The 12,518-nt window shown below is 40.5% G+C and overlaps 1 pseudogene; it reads right to left on the reverse strand.

The window, feature by feature from the left end:
• Positions 1-8,271: 8,271 nt before the first annotated feature.
• Positions 8,272-9,013, reverse strand: LOC148725898 (uncharacterized; annotated as a pseudogene).
• Positions 9,014-12,518: the final 3,505 nt, after the last annotated feature.

Genomic DNA, 12,518 nt, shown 5'->3' on the forward strand with positions numbered 1-12,518 from the left:
GTGTTAAAAGCTAAAAGCTAGTCCTATTTAGTCATTTTATTCGCGGTTTGTTGCTAGAAAAGGCTAAGTGTAGTTGGCTTGAGATCGATCACTGTTCGGTATTGTATATCTGTTTCCAGAGCTCCAGAACAAAAATTAGATTTCTTTCGGATTCTTTTAAAATCGCTAAAGCTTTAAGAAGAATTATAGTAGCAATATTGGTATAAACTGATTTCAAACTGTTGGCGATTTTATCAAGTTTGATCAACTAAATGTTTCTTCAGATACGATGAAATAAATGAAGTTCATATATTTTGAACTGCGGTATTAGATACGTATGATGCACGATCCTCGCAGTATATAGCGCCATTTAAGCAATAGCGAAAATCAGACCTGAAAAAAGTCAGGCCTGTACGAGATTCGAACCACTGACCTCTGCGATACTAGTGCAGCGCTCTACCAATTGAGCTAACAAGCCAACTGGGAGCAGGCCGTTAAGCTGATTCGTAATAAACCCGCGAAAGTGATAAATCAGATACGATGAAATATATGAAGTTCATATATTTTGAACTACGGTATTAGATACGCATGATGCACGATCCTCGCAGTATATAGCGCTATTTAAGCAATTGTTAGCTCAATTGGTACAGCGCTGCACTAGTATCGCAGAGGTTAGTGGTTCGAGTCCCGTACAGGCCTAATTTTTTTCAGGTCTGATTTTCTTTATTGCTTAAGTAGCGCTATATACTGCGAGGATCGTGCATCATACGTATCTAATACCGCAGTTCAAAATTTATGAACCTCATATATTTCATCGTATCTGATTTATCACTTTCGCGGGTTTATTACGAATCAACTTAACGGCCTGCTCCCAGTTGGCTTGTTAGCTCAATTGGTAGAGCGCTAAACTAGTATCGCACAGGTCAGTGGTTCGAATCCCGTACAGGCCTGATTTTTTTCAGGTCTAATTTTCGCTATTGCTTAAATAGCGCTATATACTGCGAGGATCGTTCATCATACGTAAATGTTTCTTATATTCTAGGTCCAAAGGCAAGACATAGCTTGTAGTATATGTCAAAAAGTTTGTACTTATTACTGAGTAGACAGTAACTTGTAGCCCCTCGTATGTTTGCCAAGAGAGAAACGTCTTACTTCGGACATTCTTGGTAAACTCTCCTGGCCTGTCCTTTGTGTTCTGCAACCAATCCCTGAGGTATCCCAAAAATGTACTTTCCAGCCATCGAAGTCTTCCTTTCCAATCGATCTCAAAGGCCTGGGAGTTGGTGGTTGTTTTTGAAAGCTCTTCTGCGTCATGCTCAGCAATGGAAGTGCTCCAAAACTCGGCCTTTTCTTTGTCATTCTCTCTGATACAGCTGAGAGATAAAGCTTAAGATATATGTTAACGTTTTTATCAAGAATTCAACAGAGTTACAGAGTCGATTTCGCATGTTTTGGCGGGCCGTATACAAATAAGCACACCGCTAAATCGCTAGAATTATACACACACACTTACTTATTTCGATGTCATTTTCATGAAAATGCTTTTCACAAGTAAATACTTTGTCATTTGCGATCTGTCGTTGGAAGTTACTGTCCGTAACTCTGTATTTCTTGAGCTCATGGAGCCAATCTTCGCGCCATTCGCGCCATTTGCGCAATCTTCGCGTCATTCGCGCCATTTGTTTCGTCCCGAGGAGCTGGAAGCTTCCATATTCCAATTCCCTTGGTTTTACGGCAAGTTCCACAGCCAACTACGGCACAGTTATCTCCAGGCATGTTTTTGGGTTAAAATCTATGCATTTTCAGTTAAGCAAATAGTAATAAAAATCAATTAAAGTCAAAAAATTTCTCTATCAACCATTCTCGAACAACGCTGCATTGTATTGTAATGCACGGTAGTCGTGACGTCACGCACCAAGAGGTTGAACAATAATAATAATAATAATGTGAAGGTGTAGTCTGATCGTCCGGGTGAGTGTAGTCCTGAGAAGGACTGTTGTCGGTGGCAGTGACTGACGTTTCGACAACCTGTGCGGAAGTCATCATCAGAGTCAAGTGAGTGATTGTTGTCAGTAGAATGTTCTTATTCCAGTTCGTGTGAAATGATCGGTTGGTTTTGCCGTGATGTTATTGGCTGTAAGACTCAAGTGACGTAAGTCGTTCGTGATTGGTCTGTTTCGGTCTGTCGGTAAAGCTAGGTTGTTCTTTTTCGGTCGTTTGTGATGTTTATGTCGTGAATGAGTCGTTTGTATGGGGCGGGTAGTTGTTGACATCTGTTTAGGGGAGTCTGTTCTAAGTTAGTAAACCAGCTTTCCAGAGTCAGTCGTTGAAAATAGTCAGTGCTGTAGGTTAGGCATTGCGCAGAGTCCCAGTCAATGTTGTGGTTGGTAAGTCGATGGTGTTCAGCAATGTGATTGCTGACATCACCTTTCCTCGTCGCCCGTCTGTGTTCAGTCAGTCTTGTTGTGAGGTTTCTGCCAGTCTCACCGATGTAGGAGGCTTGGCAGTCGGAACAATTGATCTTATAAATCGTTCCCTGTCTGTTCCTCGGTTCGTCTTTGTCTTTAACGTTGGTTAGTAACTGACGTAGTGTGGTGATGGGTTTGTGGGCGACGCGGATATTGAAGGGTAGTAAGATGCGCGAGATGTTTTCAGACATACCTTTTATGTACGGTATGGTTGCTGTAGTCGTAGGGGTTGCGGTGTCGTTTGTTTCGGTAGTGGTAGTGGGTCGGTGAGTGTTTCGTCGGATGAAGTCGTTGTTGTAGTTGTTCTTCGTAAAAACACGGTGAAGGTATTTGTTCTCGTCGGATAAGCTGTCTGTCGAGTCACATACTAGTTGTGCGCGTCGTGTTAGAGTTCTGATAGTTGTGGCTTTGTGTGATGTAGGGTTGTAGGATGACTCGTCTAGTAATCTGTCGGTGTGTGTCGGTTTCCTGTAAACTGTCGTTCGTAATGAGTTGTCGTTGTGGCTTACCAGGCAGTCTAGAAAAGGAAGTTTGCTATTTTCTTCGACTTCTCTGGTAAACTGTATGTCAGTGTTTTGTTCGTTACACGACGCGTACAACTAGTATGTGACTCGACAGACAGCTTATCCGACGAGAACAAATACCTTCACCGTGTTTTTACGAAGAACAACTACAACAACGACTTCATCCGACGAAACACTCACCGACCCACTACCACTACCGAAACAAACGACACCGCAACCCCTACGACTACAGCAACCATACCGTACATAAAAGGTATGTCTGAAAACATCTCGCGCATCTTACTACCCTTCAATATCCGCGTCGCCCACAAACCCATCACCACACTACGTCAGTTACTAACCAACGTTAAAGACAAAGACGAACCGAGGAACAGACAGGGAACGATTTATAAGATCAATTGTTCCGACTGCCAAGCCTCCTACATCGGTGAGACTGGCAGAAACCTCACAACAAGACTGACTGAACACAGACGGGCGACGAGGAAAGGTGATGTCAGCAATCACATTGCTGAACACCATCGACTTACCAACCACAACATTGACTGGGACTCTGCGCAATGCCTAACCTACAGCACTGACTATTTTCAACGACTGACTCTGGAAAGCTGGTTTACTAACTTAGAACAGACTCCCCTAAACAGATGTCAACAACTACCCGCCCCATACAAACGACTCATTCACGACATAAACATCACAAACGACCGAAAAAGAACAACCTAGCTTTACCGACAGACCGAAACAGACCAATCACGAACGACTTACGTCACTTGAGTCTTACAGCCAATAACATCACGGCAAAACCAACCGATCATTTCACATGAACTGGAATAAGAACATTCTACTGACAACAATCACTCACTTGACTCTGATGATGACTTCCGCACAGGTTGTCGAAACGTCAGTCACTGCCACCGACAACAGTCCTTCTCAGGACTACACTCACCCGGACGATCAGACTACACCTTCACATGTTACCCCCGGGTTCAAACCATTTACTGCAATAATAATAATAATAATAATAATAATAATAATAATATTAATAATAATATCGTTTATTCAAACCTCTTGCCGAGAATGCTGAGTTCGCCGGCCTTCCTAACCAGTCCCCTCGATTAACTATGATCGGAGCAGCAGTTATGCGCCTCTGCTGATCTCGAATAGCCGCGAAACCTATGATTCTCCACTTGTAACCACAGTAGCAGGTCGATTCGGATTTTGACAGCTGAGCCGATGTACAAGTTTATCGGTTTAGACGGTTTTGCATACGGTTTTCGGTTTTGATCAATTTTTTTTTGCGGTTTTGCGGTTTCTAATAGACCTCAATGACCCTCTCTTAAACTGACAATGATTACTAACGTCGACGCCAAAATCGCGCCCAAAGTTGTTTTTTGTTTTGCAAGAAATCATTCATAGCAATCGAACTGGGTACGTTTCAGGTCACTACATAGGGGAAGCAGCATGATCAATTCTGGACATAATGGATTGTACGAAAACTTATGATATTCCTGGATTACTACTTTTTATAGATTTTGAGAAAGCTTTCGATAGTCTGGAGTGGTCTTTTACGTTCAAATGCTTAAAAGTCTTTGGTTTTGGACCCAGTTTTACAAGATGGGTAGAAACCTTTTACAGTAAAATAACAAGCTGTATTATCAACAAAGGAACACTCTCAGCTGGTTTTGAAATAAATCGAGGTGTAAGGCAAGGATGTGGAACTATTAGCAGTCGCTATTCGCTCATGTTCGGAAAGAAATGAATCAAAATAAATTCAAAAGAATTCAAAATAGTGCAGTATGAAGATGATTTAACAGCTTTAGTGTCGGATATCAGATTTGCTCAACACCTTTTTTAAGTTGCTTGATCAATTCAAAAAAAGTTCTGGCCAAAAGGTGAAAATCGAAGCAATGTGGATCGGCTCCTCCCGTAATAACACCGAAATAGCTCTAGCACTGAAATGGCGTAAAACTGTAAAAGCTTTAGGGGTTCACTTTAGTTACAATAACAAAGAATCAGTGCAAAAGAATTTCTACGATAAGTTCAGAGGAATTAAATCTCAGATACACTTGTGGAGTTGGAGAGGCCTCACCTGTTTGGTAGAGTCACAATTATTAAAAGTTTATTACTTCCTAAAGTTTTATATATCTCGTCAATTCTGCCTTCTCCTTTGGTGTTCATAAAGGCTTTTCACTAAATTGTATATAACTTTCTTTGGAAGGATCCTGATAAAATCGCCGGGACAGCAGTAATAAATGATTTCGAATTTGGTGGCTTAAAGGTAACTGATCTTACAACGTCAATTATGTCACTCCGACTTTCGTGGATCGAAAGATTTATAAGCGATGATTTTTCTCCCCGGATAGCGTATCTATTAAATTTATTAAAACCTTTTGGGGGAGATTCTTTTCTTCGCTGTGATTATAATATTGATGTTTATAACATTTACCCAGTACTTCATAAGGAGATGTTACCGACATTGGTGGTCAGATTTTCGTTCAAGCTTTGATCTTGTAAGTCCACGTGAAACAATCATCTGGAACAATCATAACATTAGAGTAAATAGTAAACCTATATTTTATGATAATTATAATAGCGCAACCATTGTTCTTTTAAGCGATTTAAAATTTTATTTGAGTAACACAGAGTCCTTTAACCTTGCACAACAAAATAGTTTAAAAGGTTCCAACTTTCTGACCTGGACTGGTGTTCGTTGCGCTGTACCAAGTCATCTAAGAATTCGAAGCCGCGAAGTTAATTAAGAGCATGTCTGATCACTAAAAAATTTTTGATCCAGCACTTAGCAAGTCCAGGGATTTCTACGGTCTGCTTTTATCCAATAGGGCGACAGAGTCCAGAGGCACCATAAAGTTGAAATCAAAACTGTCTATCACTGATGTCCCTCCCAAAAGAGAGGAAGTTAATGATGAAGTACATAAGGGACTTTCGGTTGGACCTAAATCCTACCGGTTAGAGGTACGCCCGAGGAGCACTAGTGGCGAGTATCCGAGTCGGGCGATTATCGGAAATTGTCGGCTATTCCAAAATTGCGGACTATTCCAGTAATACCATTTGTGATTTAAAAACAGTCAAACGACATGATTGAACCAGATTTGAACATTATTAGATACTTTACATGTGAATTATACATTGTAGAGGTTAAATCAAGGATATTTCGCTCAACAATTTGTATAGCTGTTCTCTTTATCCTCGTCGATCTCAAGTTTCTAGTTCGATTCAGCAGAGTTTTAGCTTCACAGACTTTAACACTGTAGCCGCAAGGGCCCACCCTTGCAGCTGTAAACAAAACTTATGAATATTGTCGCCACTGTAAAGCCCTTTTCATCGTACTACTGGTTAGAAAGATCTCTAAAGTAGAGACTCTAAGTAGAGTGGTAGGAATATAAACACCTTCGTTTGAGAAACGTGGAGTTTCAAGCTGTCCAGTTCTAATTTTAATCGAGTTTTCCATTGTTTCAATTTTGATCCATATTTTCGAAGCGCCTTGCACAATCCTAACTAAAGCATTAACAAGACGTCACCGAGTTAATCGTTAACTTCGACTACAGTAATGCGATTCTATATGGATTACCTAATGTTCTCTTAAACCGCCTACAGCTAGTTCAGGATAGGGTAGCGCGCATTGTAACATTCACAAAGAAGTATGAACGTATAACTCCCATTTGAATTGACGTATATTGGTTGCCTGTTGAATACCGCATTTCTTATAAAATCTTATTGTTAGTATATAAGGTTATCAATGGACTTTCACCAAGTTATATATTCAATTTGCTCAGCTTTTGTACCAGCTCCTACTCCTTCAGTTCTTGTTCAAATAAGTTACTTCAAGTCCCGAGATCTAAGCTCAAGTCTTATGGTGATCGAAGATTTTCTATTGCAGGACCTAAATTTTGGAACAGCATATCCGCATCTTTAAGAAATGCCGATTCCTCTAATTCTTTCAAAAAACACTTAAAGACATATTTAATTCGCCAAGCCCTTTTCGATTTGTAAATATATTTCTATGTAATTTCCATGCTTATATATGTAGTTGTTAGATTTTTCAGTGTTTTTTAATACATTTTGTGATATTTTTAAGCGCCTAGAGCAATTAGTGATATAGACGCTACATAAATAAAGTTAATTATTATTATTATTATTATTATTATTATTGTTTGTATTCTGAGGCAATCCAGTGTTCTTGTGACAAAAACGGTGGTGGTCCCCCTCCCCCCTCCCCCTTCCCCCTTCCCCCTCCCTCTTTCCCCTTCCCCTACCCCCTTCCCCCTTCCCCCTACCCCCTTCCCCCTTCCCCTTCCCCTTCCCCTTCCCCCTTCCCCCTTCCCCCTCCCCTTCTCCCTTCCCCCTCCCCTTCCACCTTCCCCCTCCCCTTCCCCCTTCCCCCTCCCCCTTCCCCCTTCCCCATTCTCTCTTCCCATCTCCCCCTCCCCTTGCCCCTTGCCCCTTCCCCTCTCCCCCCTCCCCCTTCCCTTTCCCCCATACCCCTTCCCCCTTCTCCCTTCCCTCTTCCCTCTTCCCCCTTACCCCTCCTCGCGCTCCCCTAGATGATGAGCAGGAAAGCAAAACAGGTTTTAGCCTCAAAGTGCGATTAAATTATATACAGCTCGCAAAAAGAAAACGAGGAGAGTTAAGCTGGGAAATTTTCCTCATCGTGTACTGTTCAAACGGAAATAACTCAGCCCCAATTCCAATCAGAATATGTGTGGAGAATCTCCAGTAAAGGTAATGTTAGAAATTGTTCGACTTATTCAACTCAATGACTGTAAATGTACGTAATATGCGTTTAATTATTACTCAGAATTTTAACCCGCGCTTGGGCATAGATCAAATTTTCAGTATCGCTTTGGTCTTCTTTCTCCGATACTTACTGTCGTTGTTTGGCCGTCAATTTATCTGACTTTAACAGAAAAGTTGTCTTTAAACTTCATCTTGCTTCTGTTGATGACGCCTATGGTTTATTTTCAACTCCAAGTTTTAGTGCTCTGGCTAACGGTTTTTTTAAAAGTTAAGCCTTTCACTCCCGTGCGTGACCAAGACAGAATTTCTCCTTAAAATACCAATACAAATTCAAGAAGACAAGTGATGAGAACAAAGAAAAATATCAATTAGGGAACTATTAGTTGATCAGATACCAAATTCTCCAAAGTAACATTATGAGAATTGTGTGACGAACGGTACGGACAAGTACTAATGAGATCTTGGGAGGAAAAGGGTTTATAATCAACTAGCCATTTAAGGACACGTCACGCGCTATTGAAAGGAGATGCCATTGGATTGAGTTGGCAGCTAGTGTCCGTCTCCACTGTCAACCTCCGTGCACAGCTTCAGATGTCCAGCGCAGCTCATAGATCAATCTACTTGAATTAAAACCAACTACTACTTTTGAAATATTTGTTACTGAGGAGGAGAACAAAAGAAAAGTCACGGTTCCACGTTTATGGTCAGCCTACTGCTTTTGTGGTTTCCAGTAGGCGCGGTTGTAATAATTTGCATCAGCACCAACAACAGTTGGAGCTTCAAAACCCGCGGAAGTCTTCCATCCCCCTTCTCCTCCACGGTTTCCTTTCACTTCGGGATCATCTTGAAAGACGCATCTGCACGTCACGATGTTTTCAATGAAGTATTTGCCATCTCCTTGTGGGATGATTTTCCAGTACGCTCGATTCTAATAATTGGCATCCGCTTCCACAAATTTAGGTGCTTTGGTCCAGCCTCCTTCGCCTCCACGATCCCCTTCAAGTTTTGCACCAGTTGAAAACAAATACCTCTTTGTTTCGACGTTCTCTATGAAGTATTTCTCTTCACCCTGTGAAATAATTTTCCAGTAGGCTCGGTTGTAGTAATTCGCATCGGCTCCCACAACATTAGGCGCTTCATAGCCAGAGAAAGATAACCAACCACCTTCGTCTCCTCGGTTTCCTTTTATTCCAGGGCCGTCTTGGAACAAGTAACGGTATGTTTCGACATTTTCTATGAGATACGTTCCCTCGGCAATACCACAAGCCATGTTAATGGGTCTTAAGTGACAATGATTTCTCTCTCGTTTCAGATCTTATTCACTTCAAAACTAGGAAGCTCGCAAAGTAACGATACTTATTGCTCGTTTCTTTGTTGTTTTATGCTATTGTTCTTGGGTCATTATCAGAGAGAGAGGAAGTTTTGGCTGCTTGTTCAGTGGACTAACGTGCAGTAATCGTTGATCGTTGACCTTGATTCTTATCAGACCTAAATTAGGTTTTATTTATTCAGTTTTCAATAGAAAGGTTTATCACGCGAATAAGTACTGTTCCCACTCACGAGGTATTCTTTTGTACCCAAATGTTATTTTTTTTTTCTCACGAGTAAGACATTCCCGTACGTCTTGCAAAAGTAAAAAATTTCTCTTTTTCGAAACGTTGTTTTGAGTTCTGTAGAGGTGTTTAAAAATTAAATTGACTGTTTATGTAAATTATACTTCAGTGGACAAATTATGGCTGGACAGGCTGGGGAGACACAAGATATTAAAAATATTATCGAAAAAAGTGATTTGAAATAACAATTAAAGACTACTAAATTGTTGGTTGAAATAATTATAAGAAAATAATGGACCAGAAATCTGCTAGGTTCATTGCTGTAGGCTAACTCTTTAATTCCCAGAAGACATAAACATGTAACGTCTCCCTTTAATATGCGCACGTTATCCAGCAAACAGTTAATGAAGATGCTCAAAATTGTTATCTTGATCTGACACCAAATTCTCGTAACTCAGTGGCAAGGAAGTTTGAAGCAGTCAGAAGGAGGGATTAACAATCAAATCTTGGCAGTTAAAGAGTTACTGAAGTTCACGAATGAAGAATGAAAGAAAGTAGGATCGCTCAATTCCTTTATTTGTACCAACAGAGAGTAACAAATCTCCAAAGCATAACCTGTAAATTCATGTAAACAAATTCGGGCGCGGGGGCGTGTTTCTTGTTTCCACTTAGAATGCCGATGACGTACGTGAACGCTTTGAAGCAAAGCAGAGCAAACTCTTCTTTAAAAAACAGTGTTTAAAATGTTTAGAAGACTGTTTCATGGAACAGCTTTGCATCCATTGGAATAAGAGGAAAACGGGGAGTTTTAAAAGTACTCAAGACGTTAGAGTGGCTCTCGACTGCGCCTCGAGCAAACCTAATCGACGCGTACTTCATTGATAAACGCAATTTCTAAAACCCATCAGATCGGAACTTTAAAGAAGGGTTTGTCTAAGTGTCCCTTCACTCATTCATGATGACATCCTCCGGGCAGAGAGCAGAATATCACAACAGATACCTTACTACACATTGTTATTTCTCTAAATATACACGAGATAAACAATGCCCTCGTTTCTTTCCTCTACCTCCGCCAACGCTCTCTTTCGTTTGTTCACAGAACCAAGTTAAAACTTAAAAGAACCAGCTCAGCTTATCTGCCTGCCTCCCTCCTGACTGAAACTGTGCGCATTGTTTCCAAGTTTCCTTAAAATTCTAAACAACTGGAGTTGAGTACCTAAAGATAATAACAGGAATCGACCCATTTACGCTGTGCGTGTTTGGTTCATACGTCATGAATTCGAGCTAACTACTTTCCCGTCCGCCCTTCCGACCCATTAAAACATTATGTGCCTGCTGACATAAATTCTCTCTTGTTTTGTCTTGTGTCAAAACAAAGTTGCGTGAACTTAAATGACTCGACAATTTACAAATACTGGACCCGGGATTAAAAGTGTTTCTTTATAACTCACTCCGTGCGATCGCTCGACTGGTCAACCATTAGCACCGTACGCCTTAAGTTTTAATTTTGGATAAACGTTTAAAATATAGAGTGTTTGAAATAAAGAGGTGAAGATGAAAATGTCCAAGGGAAACGAGCATTGGCTTACAGCAATCTCGCAGCTATGTTGTAGTCAATCAAAGCCATCAAGACTCGTTGCTTTGTAATGCATCGGTTTTTTTTACTTGATTCAGCAGTTTGTGGCTTACAAAGTAATTAAAGCAAGAACTAGTTAGCAAATAGAGGTCGAGATTTCTTTACGAAAGAAATGACGATCTGATACCGCCCGTAAATGACCCCTAGATCTGCTTTACCTTATATACGTAATGAAGAAAGGATACTCATTTAAAATCTTGCAAGGCTTAACCGCTACGTTCTCCAAATCCTGATTGTATTTCAGACCGTAATATGCCAAATTCAGCTCGAATGAGATATTTTGGTAACTTCTTTCCCTCTGTTATTGTTCAAGAGCTAAAGACAAACACATTTAAAGTGTTTTCTCCTCCTCCAGATTTATGACCATAATCGGTCCAAGTCTATACCCCCTCCCAAAAAAACTCCGTTGAATTATTGATACGATGAAGCATTTGGCCTCCCCACAATGATTGAGTAAAGTGGATGTCATGCTTGTATTCAAGAGAAAATAATTCCAATTTTCTCTGGTTGGATTCTGTTTCCTTGACTCGGCTGGAATGAAACTGATGTAGCTATATCTTAAACGATTGAGGGTTCAACTGTCTTCCGGTATGCCACCAAAGCGAAAAGGAAAATTTAACTCCTTCCGCTCTCCTATAGGAAGGCGTGGTTGGATATTTCTTTTAACGTTAGAAGAGTAGCCAAAAGGAGTAGCCAACCACTGCTAATTCCTTATTACAGTCCGCTTTTTACTAAGGGAGAGAGCTAAAGGACAATTTCGTGAGCGGACAGGCTCTGTACACATTCCCGTTAGTGGACAATCTTCCGTAAGCGGACGCTGATACTTCAAAGTAAAAATTTTATTTTTCTTCTCTTTAGGCTCTCTTGCAAGTGGACACTCCATGCATAATAACTGATTGTGGGAGAGCTGTACAATATATTAATATTTTTCCTTTTTTTTCCTTCCAGTTTTAACATTTGACATCAATAAAGAGTTTCAACTCAAGCGAGTTGAGAGCATTGTCCAATGCAGCGACCAACTTTTCTTTTTCAAGTGACTTGCTGCGAGATCGTCAGTCACGCTACATGATAAAAATGACCAAAGATCAGTAAATAACTCTAGAGGAGGTCAACAGTCCTATCTAGACTTGGAATTCTTCAATTTTTGCTTATCGATCTAAAATGTTCATCTGTGGCTTGATTCGCTTCTATGTGATACTTGTTGTACAAATAAAACACTCGCAGGTGGGGGTCAGGCAACATCGCCCTCTCCGTTTGTCACGCAATGATCATTGAGTGAATTTATGCCCAGCTTTGAATCATCTCGCTCCTCGTTGATTCTCGCTAAACAGTGACCATCTTTACATCTTCAGCGGTGAAAGATTCTACTAAAAACATTGCAGTTTTTTAATCATTTGTTGTGTTGTATTGCTAAATATTTCCGTGGGTGGGTGAATCATCAAGAAGATGTTATCATTTCCACGAAAACGAATATTTCTCGGGGAGAGGAGTAAAAAAAAAAAAATTCCAAGAAGCAGTTTTACCGAGAATCGAACGAAACAATAGCTTTTGTGTTTACACAATATACAGCGTATCCATAACATAAATTATATATTATATGAGATCA

This window comes from Stylophora pistillata, chromosome 8 (assembly GCF_964205215.1).
Source record: "Stylophora pistillata chromosome 8, jaStyPist1.2, whole genome shotgun sequence".
Taxonomy (NCBI): Eukaryota; Metazoa; Cnidaria; class Anthozoa; order Scleractinia; family Pocilloporidae; genus Stylophora; species Stylophora pistillata.